This window comes from Tamandua tetradactyla, chromosome 13 (assembly GCF_023851605.1).
Source record: "Tamandua tetradactyla isolate mTamTet1 chromosome 13, mTamTet1.pri, whole genome shotgun sequence".
Lineage (NCBI taxonomy): Eukaryota > Metazoa > Chordata > Mammalia > Pilosa > Myrmecophagidae > Tamandua > Tamandua tetradactyla.
The window spans coordinates 62,668,926-62,679,100 of NC_135339.1; positions in this window are offsets into that span (position 1 = coordinate 62,668,926).

The window sequence follows — 10,175 nt, forward strand, 5'->3', positions numbered from 1 at the left end:
CAAGAAGAACCTGGGCTGTGTTAATGACCAGCCAAGACAAGGGTGAGGCCTGAGACAGGGGGCTGATGCTCTTGACCTTGAAATCCTGTCTGTACTTTTCTGTCGTGCAGGTGTCCTGTTTTTCAGACCTCATCTCCACTGCCTTAGCCCTGTCCTCTCAGTGGGACCCCAAAGAGGCCTAAAGAAGAGGTGGTTAGGAAGGCAAGGAGGACAGCAGCTGGGTCTGGGAAACTGAGCTGGGCTGGGCTGGGCTATAGAAAAACTCCAGTAGAAATGGCAAACACTTAATAAGAAAGATGATAAAACAGAGATATACTCAAGGAATTTAAGGAAACTTTTTTGCATGGGCAGGCACCGGAAACCGCACTTGGGTCTCCGGCATGGAAGGTGAGAACTCTGCCTGCTGAGCCACCGTGGCCCGCCTAGAAAATTTATATATTGCTTCATTTTTACGTCAATTCTGACAATGGCATAATGAATGAGAAGATAGACTCTTTCTTGTATTTTTTTATAAACAAGAAATGTAAGGATCAGAGAAGTTAATTGATCTATTCAGATTTATACTTATAAAGCAGGGGGGCTGGGACTCCAATCCACGTCTCCTGACTCCAAATCTAAGCTTAAAGAAAAAAAAGAGAGAAGAAGAATTTTCAAAACTTGGGTGCTATCTGTCCCTTGAGGAGGGATGCACAAGTTATGGCTGGAGTATGTTAGGGTCGGCAGAAGTTTGAACTGGTTTTAGAATAGGAACAGGAATTTCTTTTCTTTTCTTCTTTTTTATTTGGGGGGGTGGTGGTGGTGTCAGGGCATTGCAATTGCACCCAGGAGATGAAGTGGGAATGTGTGAGAGTGTTTATCTCAGTTGAAGATATGGCATGATAGCCAGCTGTTGGGAAGGATGCTACCGATAGGGCACGGAATGGCAGAATAAGGAGTATGTATGGCTTTTCCCCTGCAGGCAAGGTGGAGCCAAGTGCAGTTTCTAAGCCAGGAAGGAACATGCTCTGTACTCCCTTCAGGCTGAACTGAGCCCCTAGCAGCAGAGTGGATTTAGAAGAGAGGGGTGGGGCGCCACTTGGGACCAAACTGCTGCAGAAAAAGAAGTCAAATGGAGGAAGTGAGGGTGTTGATGAGGTTGTAGGCTTGGGGGGGTTGGTAGCTAGGCTGGCCCTGGAAAGGAGAGCCAGAAGGGAGCTTCCCTGCACATACCCCACCCCCACCTGAGAGGCCCAGAAAGGTGAAAAGTCAAATGGGGAGGGGCAGGTACTCTTTGGCCATTCTTGCCAAAGGGGCTGTTCACGCGGGCTCTGAGTTCTCAGCCTCCCGCTTCATTGAGAGATTATTAATAGGGAGTTTGTCTGGTGTCAGAGCGCAGACATAAACTACATTAGCATTACCCCATAATCTTATTTAGTAAACGCTCATGCCGCTCCGTCTCCTGTAATTGCATTGGGAAGATGCAATATTTATGAAAGGGGAGAGGGGGATGTCACTGCTCATCTCAGCGCTGCAGTAAAAGTCCCAGGAAATATCTTGCACATCACGGAGGCCTGGCCGTCCGCCTGCGAGAGGGAGCAGTGGGAAGGCCTTGCACCCTAGGGTTGGCCTGGTTGGGCATCCCCAATCAGGAAGCCCCCACGCCTTCCACCTCTCCGGAGCCTAGGGCTGAGGGGTGAAGGGGAGTGGGCAGAGGCAGGGCTACTTTGGCCCTTGGTGTTACTCATCTGGAAAGTCTGGCTTTCTGCAGCAGGGCACAAAGATTGCAGATGCACTGGGCTTTCTTGGTAGAAACAAAGCTCTGGGGCCCTGGCTCGTTCCCACCCCTAGTAAGTTTTCTTTCTGCCTGGAGACAAAGTTACACCCCACCCCCACCCACTCTGGGACCTCACCTTTTCTGCATAGCCAAGGCAGTCTGGCAGATTCGGTGGGTGACAGAAAAGGGTGGCAGCCAGTGGAGGCATGGGCTAGGGGTCCTGGCTGGGGCTAAGCTTCTGGAGCCCCAAAGCTACTGCCTTAGTTTCCTCAGGCTTGGCCCTCTTCCATCCTCCTGGGATTCCCCTCCCCTCGTAGGTCCCTAGGACACACAAACACTTGGGGCCAGTCTAGATCTCCTGCTTCTGGGTGGAGGAGGCAAAGGTGTGAAGTTGCTCCATGAGACTCAGGGAGGGTGGCCCTGTGCCCACCACGCTGGAAGTACCCTACTTTCCACCATTCTTGGATCGGAGTTCAACTCCCAGTGAAATCTTGCTGGTATCCTGAGTGCCCACAAGTGGGTGTCAGGGTTGAGAGGCAAACGGGTACTCTGGGTCCTGCCCAGAGAGTTGCCGCTTAGGAGTGGGACAGACACACAGAAGTGCTACCTGTCCCAGGATTCTCAGGTCACTTGAACAGAGGCGTTCTTTCCCAACCGCATGGGGTGGAGGACTTCCTGGAGGGGTAGGGGCTGCTACCCTCCTCAAAGGACTGCTAGCACCCAGTCAGCCAAGATGCTGAGGCTGTCAGTGTAGGAAAAGACCTAAGGGGGGAAAAAAGAGGCAAGTGGTTGGGAATCTTCCTCCAGGAAGGATAAGCCCATGGCTGGCGTGGGAAGGCATGAAAGCGCATCTCTAAGCCAGAAACCCCACTGGCAATTGTGTCCAGTGGGCTCTGGGGAGGAGGCTGCCGAGAAGGGCAGGTGCCCAGGCAGGGACTTGGTGGGAGGACTCCAGGTACCGTTCCGCCACCGAGGCACCCCTCCCTGGTCCTGGGACTGGTGTGGCCACAAAGCCAGCGCTGGGTCTCCCTACACACTCCATTCACACCTTGCGCTCAGACCTGCTCCACACTCTCACACTACAGCATTCACGGGCTCCCCAGCTCCCTCTCTACAGCACCCATTCATGGGGCAGGCTTCCAGCTCTTCATCCACTTGCCTACCCCACATATCCACTCCGCGTTCACCCAGTGCTGCACATACCACCCTCGCTAAGGCACCCAACTGCTGTCGTTCTCAGCAGCCGCGATGGCCTCCCTCGCGCTCCGGTCCTCGCTGCTTTCTGAGACTCAGGCGGGGAAGGGGCACCGGACCCGAGGGCAGCTGAGAGCCAGGGAGAAGGGTGCGGAGGAGGGTCGCGGCTCCTCCCCGTGTCAGCTCCCTCGCCGCTGTCCCATTAATCACAGCGTCGCAGTCCAGTTGGGGATCCCGGGCGCCCAGCGCGGCGCTTCGCCCGCGGGACAATGGAATTATTTCTGGGGGGAGAGGGCGCCTCGGGCCGGGGCTCAGGCGGCGGGGCCTCCTTTCCTCAATCCGTCCCTCGGCGCCTAACGAGAGCCTGCGGCGGCCGAGGACGGGTGGCGGAGCAGGCGCGGGTGGCGCGCGGGTGGCAGGGCCGGGCCGACCTAATTCAATTAGCCGGGCCACCGCCTCCACCGCGCAGCGCCTGGCCCGCGGGGGCTCCGGCCCCGGCAGCTGCTCTTTGTGAGCGCAGCCCATGCATATGGATTCAGCCCCTCCCCTTCGGCGTTAACCAACCCCCTTCTGGCACCTGCGGTTCCCATCTCCCCAGTCCGGCCCTCCTAGAGGCGAGCCTGGCCTCCCCGAGAAAGTTAGGGAAGTGCGTGTGGCACAGTGCGTGACCGCGTGTGGGCCCAGAGAGGCCGTGGGTGTGTGTGCGTGAAAGGGGGTGTCTTATCTGCGCCGGGTCTGTATGGAAGTGAGCGTGTCTTGTAGGTGCGTTTGTCCGAGTGTGGTTGGGTGTGTCTGTATGTGCTTGTGTAAGGTTGTGTGCCTGGTTTTGTTGTTTTTTTAATCTTTGTAGGAGGATTCGTAGTCTGATTGCAGTTGGGTGTGTCTGTGGGTACCTGTGTATAGACGGTGCAGGAAGCTTTGTGAGCCTCTGGGGCCATTACACACCAGGGAGTGTCTGCGTATTTGTGTGCAAGGGTGAGTGTGCCTCTGGGCATCTCTGGGTGTGAGAGGGTGTTGTTTCCGTGAGAACGCTGTATCTGGAAAGTCATGGGTGTTCGGGTGTGTCCTGTGTTCATCATTTGTGTATAAGCTGTGGGCCGATGTGTAGTCAGCACGCCCGCGTGGAAGGCACTAGGACGGCAGCAGCTGGGTCTCCTGGGGCCGAATCCGCTCCCCACTCCTCACGCCCAGTGCTTTTCTGGAGGAAGAGCTTGGCGAGTTAATTTCATACCCGAACTCCAGTTCAATTCATTTACTCGATGGACATTTCCAGGATCCTGCAGGCTCGGGGCAGAAACGAAGTCCCGGGCTCCTGAGCCCTCTCACCCCTCGGCGGGGCCCCAGCGGCGCAGTTCTCGCTTCCCAGCCCTGCCCCGCCGCGACTCCACAAGCGCTCGCGACTGCCGATGTGCAAACCGAGTCCTGCGCGCCCCCCACCCCCACTCCAAATAATCCGACCAGCCCTTGCAAACGAGTTCCGAGCTCCTAGGGGCGACCGCATGTTCCCAGTTCTGTCTCCCTTGGATTGCATCCCCCTGGCGGACCCGGAAGCCAGAGAAGAGGTCAGATCTAGGAACCCAGAGGGAGCAAAGAATGGGGGCAAGAAACTTGGGTAAAGCTGGCCACTGGAGACTCAACAGGTTCGGTCTGAGGAGCGTGAAGGGCGCTTGCCAGCCCCACGCATCTGAGGGCGTTGGGCGGGTCCTTTAGGTGTTGTCTCTGGGTGATCTGGCCTGCAGCGGCTGGCCCTGAGTCCCGTGTCCCTCCCTGGCACCTCCGCGTAGCCACCTGGCTCCCTCAGTGCCCTCAGCTGCCTGAAATTCCTTGGACCAGGCATGGGAGTCACCTGGCAAGTAGAGTAGAGCCCATGTTAGAGTCCAAGGGCCGGAGGGTCGCAGGCTGAGCTGCTCTGCCAGTCCCCACTGGTGGGACTTGGAACTGCCTGGGGAGGAGGGCTGTCCAGGGAGCTGTTGGGGGAGGACAGGGCTGAGGGGCCTGTCCTGTTTCCGGACCTTTTTCAGAGTCTCCTCCATCCCCTTTCCTTGCTCTTTCCCTGCCCTGGCATCCTGGGAGGAGACGGAGTGCGGAGAATGTGGGCTGCATTCTGGGCATGGGGGTCCAGAGCCGGGCAGACTCTGCTGGGTGCTGAGAATGGAGCATCTCAAGGCTCCCTTGGTAGGGAGTTGGTCAAAGGGATGCCTGACAACGAGCAACTTTCTTTACATCAGAAGCCGAAGGGAGTGGGGCATGGAAAGGAGGCCCTGAAAGAAAAGTCCCCATTGAGTAAGCATCTGCCACTGGCTACTTTCCTGGAGCAGCCCTTGGCTTCAGCCTGGGCTCTAATTTTTTGGGGGGGAGGGGCACCTAGTTTGGGGGAGGAGGGGGGAGTTGAAGTTTTGAGAGGGTGAGAGGAGGAAGATGCCCAGCTTCTGTCTGTAGAACATGGCACCTGTCCTAACACCAGGTGACAGCTGAAGTGTGCCCTACAGCCAGGGAGTGTGTGTCCCTCTGTCCTCTACCTATTCAGGATCCATCCACTCACTGGGAAATGTGTGCTGGTCCTTCTGTGTTGAGGAGGTCCTTGGTCCCTTTTACTGCAAGGATTGGGTGGGGGTGCATAGGGCTGGCCCTGGAACACCACCAGACCCCCAGCCCTGAGGAGCCATTGAGTTGTGGGCTTGAGTCAGCCTGACCTGCCCATTCCCTTCTCCCCCAACCTAGACTCCTAGAGACCCCGAGGGCTGCGTGGGCATGGAGTGTCCCTTACTGGGTCTTTGAGTCCCTAAATCTCCAGCTGTGCCTGTCTCCTCCATGGAAGAGGCAGTCTTTTTGCCTGCCCCCCGCCCCCCTTCACTGAGGCAGTTGGGCAAAACAGAGAAAGCACCTTTGGTATTGGGCACCCAATCTGCTGCATGTTACATATTCTTTTATGCATTTCTCAGCTGGTTATACCCTTTCCTTGCTAAATATTCTTTGGGCAAACTCTGTCTCCCCTCCTGGCACCCATGGACCACATATGGGCATTTCCTCACCAACTACATTATAATACAAGACCACAGATACACATACATCCCCATCAACATACATCATTATTATACTATTACTTTTACAACAGTGGCAGAGGTACACCCTCCCCCTTCACATATGCTCATGACAGAGAAACAGTTGTAGGGATGCACACTCTCCTCCTGATAGAGAATACACATATTCACTTCCATTCTCACTGATCACACATCCTTACTGAAACAATCCAGTTGTAAAGACAACCAGACACCCTTCTTCCCCACCCTCCTACCTACAATTGCTTGCAATTGTCTCCCAGTCATCTAATACAGTGCCCCTTACATAATAGATATTCAATACATGTGTTGAATAAATGAAAAAAAAATTCATTAAAAAGCATGCCCAGTACATCTGTACAGCTTTTTCTACCTCACTGTCACACACACTTTCACATCTCGCTTTCCCCTTCCTGGTGCACAGTGCCACAAATGCAAAGTAATTAAGTTACCACATACACCCCTAAGCTAAAGGACAACCCCTGGCCTGGGGGTCTTTCCCAGCTCCCGTGTGGGATCCAAAGGGCCTCTCCCCTGTGGCTGAGCCCTCCCTTTTCTCCTTCCCCAACCCCAGCTTCAGACCCAGCTGCTCCTCTTTTAATTGGAGGCACTTCTTTCTTCTGCAGGCGAGGGAGGATGGTGCTTGGGGGAAGTGTGTATGTCCGGGTGGCCTTACGGCTAGAGAGAAGGGTCTGAGGCTTACCTAGGTGTGTATAAATTGCTTTTATGAGGAAAAGACCACATCTGCCAGGTTTGGGGTTGGTGAGCAGCTTGCCATAAGTGGAGTTAGGAAAGCAGTGTTTGAGTCCAGTCTCTGCCCCTTTCTAGTTTTCAGTACCTCAGTTTCCTCATCTGTAAAATGGAGATAACAAAAACTACATCACAGGATTATTGGTGGATTAGACAAGATAATCACTTTGAATGAAGGCGTCTAGAGCATTGCAGGCACTTTTTGAGTTCTGCTTCCTTTCACTTCCTCTTCTTTCGTAACCAAGTTGCTCTGTGGACCAGAAGATATGCATAATAAGAACTGTGGAAAACCAGGAGCTGCCCCAAATATCAACTCTGTATGAGTCCTTTCCCCAGTTTCAGAAAACTTTCCAGCCTGCAGCACTGTGCTCAGGTAACACTGCTCCCTGGAGAAGGGTGGGGGCTAGAGCCCAAGGAATCCTGACCATGTTGTCTCATCTTTCTAGGCAGGAAAGAGGCTGAGAGGGTAATCCTGGCCCTTAGCAACTATTCCATTGGGAGGTAAGGTCCGGTGGACTCAAAGAACCCCAGCAGGGGGAAGGGCAGCACCTGGAAGAACTGGATTGGGATAAAAGTTGACTCTGATAATCAGGAGAAGTGGGTAGAAAGTAAAAGAAGAGATCAGACAGGCAGTTGTAAGGATGCCGGGGTGGGGGATGTCAGGATATCTCTTGGTTGCTAGATTTTGATGGGAAAGCCTGACAGTCTTAGTGGCCCACTAGGCAGCTGTGACGTCTGCCAACCTTAGGCTGAGCCAGCAAGGGTGAAATCTCCTTCCAGATATCCTGGACAGCTGGTGCCAGATCTGAGGCACTCAAGAGGTAGGTAGACAGATACGAAAAGGGTTGGATCAGGTAGGGTTGAAAGGTCAGAGCTGGAAGAGGAAAGGAGGGAGGAAGTGGGAGAGTGTTAGGAGAACTCAAGGGGTTTCCTAAATGGGCTAAATAGTGATAAAGAGAAGTTGTTCTGAGGAAAATTGAGGAAGACAGGGTTTTAACCACAACAAGCAAGACTATGGTTAGACATGATTGTGACTTGACTATAAGGAGCTGGGCCACTGGGATCCAGCCTCAAAGGAAGCTGCAGCACCCATCTGCATAGTTTTCAGCCTTATGTAAGGAATATAGTTCAGGTTTGGGGATTCCAGATTAATTTTCTTCTTTGGGAAAATTTGTGGGACTTTGGGCAAATGTGTTCACCTCACTGAGACTCAGTTTTCTTTTCTTTTTAAAATGAGATCTAATTCACAATGCATACTTTTCAGTCTTTTAAAGTATACAATTTAGTGGATTTATAAGGTTTTTAGTATATTTATAAAGTTCTGCCACCGTCATCACCATGTAATTCCAGAGTATTTCCATCACCCCCAGAAGAAACCCTGTACCCATCAGTGGTCACTGTTCATTCCTTTTCTCCCCCTGGCAACCACAAATCTACTTTCTAACTGAATTTGCCTATTCTGGGCATTTTATATAAATGGAAATGTATACTATGTGACCTTTTGTATCTGGCTTCTTTCACTTAGCCTGATGTTTTCCATCATCCACGCTGTAGCAGGAATTAGCACTTCATTCCTTTTTATGAATGAAAAGGAAAGTAGGGATATATTACATTTTATCCATTCATTAGTTGGTGGGCATTTGGACTGTTTCCACTTTTTGACTATTAGGAATAATACTGCTATGAACATTTATTCGGTTTTCTTAATTATAAAAATGGGACCACCTGTTAAATTCACAAGTTGTTGTGAGTCAAATAAGAAATGTGGTGCAGTGCCTGGCACACAGTAAACATTTATGCTTATCTCTGTTTTAGTTCCCTCAACATAAGAGACAGGAAAGAGACTCAAAACAACTTCCACCCTAAGTTATGGAAGTTCCTGGGTAGAGGTGTTTGCAAACAACCTCCAACTTCACACCTGGCTTGAGTGAGTCTTTGTTCACCTGGCTGAAGACCGGGCAAGGTTTTTCCCTTAGAAATGAGCTTCTAACCAGCAGCCGGGTTTCCAGGCCAACCTGCAATAGCAGGATGAATCCAGCATCTCTATCCTCATCAAGTCATGTAGCCTCTTTTATATTTGGTCCTCTCACATCTGTAAAATAGGGATAATGCTTATCTCCAACGAGATTGGAATACAGTTAGGTTTATACTGTTCTCCATAGTACTTATTACTATTTGGCTTATTATATATTTTCTTATGTATTTGCTTATTGTTGGACCGCCTCTATTAGAATATAAGCTCCATAAGGGCAGGAACTTTGTTTTGCTCATTGCTGAATCCCTAATACCTAGAAGAGTGCCTGGCACATAGTAGGTACTCAATGAATATTTGTTTAATATGGGAATGCATTAATTCATTATTCACCCAAGATGAACTTTTGGGGGGGGGGGGCGGAGACTGTGTTCTACAGGGGATACAGATATGAGTAAGCCATTCCCTGCCTCCCAGATCTCTTTAAGTGGAAGACACAGATCTGACCAAACTACAGTAACACTTGTTGAGTAGACTGTGAGCCTTCACATTCTAGCATCGTATCTGATAGGTCCTCTCTGAGGATGTGTTGAATCTGAAACTGACAGACCATAAATAGATCCCAAGTGATCACACCTGTATTTTCCCCAAAGCTTGGCTTCTGGGAGGAAGCAGACCTTTCCCTATAGGAAAGGGATAAGAGGGCAAGCAGAAAAAAGGTAGTTTTATTCCTTTTCTCCTGGACTCTAGGCCTTGCAGTCATAGAAAAACTTTGAAAAGGCCTAAATTTGTTCTGGATGCAATACTGGTTCTGGTCCCACCATACCCAGTCCCCACTACTTTAAAGCCCCTAAGCCTCCCTCCCAAGGTATCTAAAGTGAGAAAATGATTCCTTCCCCTCACCACAATCAGAACTTTTGCTCAGAGTAACCAGATCTGGGTTAGTTGCTAGGTGGAAAGCAATCTGATTGAATTCATTCATATGCTGTGGGAATTGCTTCTTGAGACTTCTGTTTATTTAAAAGGAAAGGAGTATTTTGAGGTATGTACACCCTGGCAGCAGGCCCCAGGCCAACTCCCTTGAGTTGTGCCCGCCTTTCAGGAAGTCTTCCCTTTCTGAATTTCTCTAAATGGGCTGAGTCCAGGTGGTGGTTGATTTTTTCCAACAAAAGATAGCCATTTCTTCATAGGCTGGTGTTTTAAAGAGGAATAAGCCTAAACTCCTCGTCCTGTCACAGGATACTGAGCTCCATACCTGGGGAGTAGACAGTCTTCTACTTCCTAAAAAGCTGGACTTGAAATTTGGAGTAAATTACTTGGTTGAGTGACAGGTGTTTCAAATCTGAGCCCTGAGGAGAGTCTCCAACTGCTCAGGGACCCTCGCCTCTACACCAGAGGCCTGGTGAGCTGGCCTCCTCTGGTCCTGTTCAAAGTGAGAAGGAGGCTC